The sequence below is a fragment of the Monopterus albus genome, unplaced genomic scaffold (assembly GCF_001952655.1).
Source record: "Monopterus albus unplaced genomic scaffold, M_albus_1.0 scaffold176.1, whole genome shotgun sequence".
NCBI classification, from domain to species: Eukaryota; Metazoa; Chordata; class Actinopteri; order Synbranchiformes; family Synbranchidae; genus Monopterus; species Monopterus albus.
In genome coordinates, this window is record NW_018128056.1 from 588705 (window position 1) to 592749 (window position 4045).

The window sequence follows — 4045 nt, forward strand, 5'->3', positions numbered from 1 at the left end:
TGCAACATCTTCTCTCTCCACTATTCTCCCCTCCATCCTTCAATACGTTCATTCTTATTCTTTTACTCATTCAGTCCTGCCTCTCCTTTTTCCACCCTTTTCCCGTTTTTTCCCATCTTAATCCAACATTCCATCCCTATTTTCAGGAATTATTTCATGCATGAACCTCCTTCTTTCCCTCCCTTCACCTATTACTCACATCCTTCTCTCCCTCCTTTCATTTCAATTACTCACTTCATCCCTACATCCCTCTCTAATGGAGCCTGTTCCCTCAGTCATTCTCTCTTCCCCCCCCCATCTCTCACCTCCTTGACCCTTCATTAGCCAAACAAGGAAGAGTACAGTACATACACACACACCTACGCACACACAAACATAACCTGGGCAAAGTCTACAGTGTAGGCTAGCATGTGTGTGTGCAGGTCACAGGTATGAGGAGACAAACCTCTCTTAGTCCTGTCTGCTTGCCTACCATGGAGACAGGGAGGGATATGAAAGTACGCATTGAGTAGAAGGTCATACAGTAGCATGGGGAAAACACACACACACACACACACACACCGCACACACACACAGAGCTCCTCTAAACATCTTTCCCTCCTGCTCACACTCTCTCTGTGTCTCGGTCGCCCTGTCTGAGACACACACACACACACTCTCTTGGCAAACAGACATGTATTTGGACAGTGTCTGCTGCTTCTGTGCTCTTCACTCAGCAAACAGCAGCATTCCTCTGCTCTCTCACACACACAGTGAACATTCCCATCCCCGGCCCCCAGGTCTGGACCCAACAGGCCCAGCTCCCCCACTCCCAAAAATACAAGACACTCTTTGTCCTGCTTCCCTTCACACACAGACACACACACACACACACACACACACACACACACACTGCTGTAAGTCATAGTATTAGGCCGACTGCCATTTAGAAAAGCTCGGGATAACCAGGCAGTTATACGTATGTGTGTATATGAGTGGTTGTAATGGTTTGTGTGTGTGTGTGTGTGTGTGTGTGTGTATGCACTTGCACATGTAAGTTAATGCGGACACTCTCTGGTCCTGCCTCCAGCTTTGCCCTTTAAGCACCACAAATAGAGTCACGACTTCCTCTGCCCAATCCAAGCGGAATTCCAGACAACACAGCTAACCAGCTCGACTCCATTCTGCTCTCCCCCTTCTCATCTTCCATCTGTTGCCTCTTCCGTTTCCGACTGCGGTAGAGGTCACGTCAGTTATGAGGTCATAGCCTGCATGTGGGATGACATCACTGTAGTACCTACTCCACTGAGGGGCATTAGTTTGTGAAATCTCAACCTTTGAGAGGCATCCTGGGAGTTTTGGGCTAAATAAGGAATAGTTCATTTTCACAATACTATAAATATTATTCAATTATATTCAATCTAGAATTGCATGATGACTTTGCATTATTTTTATCTAATTTAATTTTAACATTCAGTCCATCTCATTTCCTCCTGCAACAAGGGTCACTGAAATAAATCTGAGGATTGTGGTCAGATGTGCGTTTATTTGGGGGACAGTGACGTGCACATATTTGTTTGAGACCACAGGAATCATAAAACATTGCATTCTGTATTGCATGTAATGAACAAGCTCCAAGCAAACAACAGCCAGGTGGTGAATGGGAAAACATTTGTCATGCACAAGCTGAAACCAGAAAACAATAAATCCCCATATGAAGACGTGTGCAAAATACAAAAATTAAAAAAAGCGGAACTGTACGGCAACAATAAACCAAAACATTAAAGGCAAAGAAATGCATGTAATCAGATACAAACGAGTCTTATACACAATAAACATACACACATGTGCATGGTAAACATCCTGTCTGATGCTTTGCCATGCACACAAACACATGGAGGCAATATCACATGCTTACTTACTACACTCACTACTTCCGAAAAAAATAAACCAATATTGTGACTTTGTCCAGCTGCCCATACATACACCACACATACACAGGCAGCGGAGATGATGTAACATTTCATCAGAAGTTTCCCATGGTACAGCTGTCAAAGACAGCTGTTGCTGGGCCCCCTGAAAGCACAACACACACTCTCAAACAGAGAAAGAGTTGTGGTCTCACACACACCCATTTACCTAAGACCACAATAATGCACTAACTTGCGTTATGTACACTGCACATACACATTTATCGATCAATGGTGCTGACAGGCAGGGTGGTAATTTACGATCATGTGTGTGGAGAGTATCAGTTTGTGTTTTGTCTATGAACCTCAAGTGTATCAGCATCTTAAAAAAAAAAAGTGAGTCTTTCCTCTTCATTTCAGCCTTGTACATGTGGCTGCCACATTGACGGGAAACACAAACCCTCTTGGGAAACAATGTGTGTACGTATGTGTACGGCAACAGACCAAAGGAACCAGTTTGTGAGTTGAACTACATACAAAACAACTAGACACAGATGATTTTCCCCCCATAACAGATAAAAACAAAACACAGCATTAACTAAATAACTTTTTTAAAATGTTATGCTATGTTACAAGTACAACACACACACCCCAACAAACACACTAATTGTATACCCTATCGGAGCTCCATGTAGGCAAGTGTCCAATCTAGAGGTGTTTTTGTATTTCTCTATGTACATGTTTGTGTGTGTGTGTGTGTGTGTGTGTGTGTGTGTGTGTGGGTGTGTGTGTGCGCACCTGTGCATGCGTGTGTCTAGGTCAGCTGTGACGTGGCGGTGCCTGGAAGTTATGTAAGCATCAGCAGGGTAATGTTATCTGTCCTCCAAAAGCAAAACACTCCCACAACAGCTTCCTCTACTGCCAATACACACACAGACACACAAGCACACCACCCCCACCCCACACCCACACCGTATGGAGCATGGCCTATTGTCATATCTAAGATACAAAAATGAAACAAATCCCCACAGACCTTAAAGTCAACTGATATAGCTATTAGATGCACTGGGAGAGAAAAAGAATGTGAAGCATGATGGGAACTGTGGTGAAAAGGAGAGAAAGGATTAAGAAAAGAGGTAGAAGGGGGAAAATGGCATGTTGTAGCAGGAAGTGTGGGAGACAACATTAAAATAGCACAGTGTTCTCTATGTCCCGGCTTGGTGTCAAACATGTGATGCTACATACACAGTGACACACACACACACACACACTAGAAAACCCTTCGGTCCCTCTCCAGTGATTCAAGTCCAGCGGACAGCTTTACTTTAGGCAGGGTAAATTTCAGTGACAGAGGAGAAAGACAGGACTTCCTAGGCTGCCCTGCCCCCAGTAATGACACAGACGTCAGCACATGAATAAATGCATACATGCACAAAAATTCACACTGATATGGTGGATATGCATTTAACAAACATCTCCTAATAAAGAAACACATATGCACGCCTCTGATCCTGGCTCTGTGTAACAGTGTGTAATCAGAGCAGGTTACTGATTTGTATTGGTATGCAAATAATAAAATAGAAAGTTGATATGTTTGAACATGGATCATACTGTGCGCACATAACGTGCACATGTGCGTATACAGGTATGCATAAGAACATTCCCCAGGACAAGTGAGCCCATGAACTGTTAGCCAAGCTCAAAGTTATGTCATAAGAGAAGAAGAAGAAAGTGTTATCAGATCTACCAGATCAAAGGTCAAAGTGTTTGTCATATGCACAGTTAGGAAACGTGTTTCCCTGTACAATGAAATTCTTACTTTGCCGTCCACATGATTGACACAAAATAGAAATGAAATATAAAGTAGATGAATAAGTAACACAAAATCTAAAGCACTTTAAAGCAGCAAATGCAGAAATATTATAAAAATATATAAGAATATAATAAGAGAATGTATGCTGCATGGGAGCAGCATGTGCAGCGGTCAACAGTCATTGTGCAATTATCCATGTGCAAACTGAGAATGTAAACAGTACAACACGTATTTCCTGGTAATAAACTCCTCAGATGTTTAGGAGTCTGATGGCAGAGGGAAAGAAAGAGTTTTTCAGTCTAGAGGTCCTACATTTCACACTTCTGAACCTCCGGCCAGAGGG

General features: G+C 42.9%; 1 protein-coding gene across 1 annotated transcript in view; it reads right to left on the minus strand.

Moving 5' to 3' along the window:
- The window catches only part of fndc3ba (fibronectin type III domain containing 3Ba), an 89382-nt gene that overhangs the window by 47517 nt on the left and 37820 nt on the right, over positions 1 to 4045 (minus strand).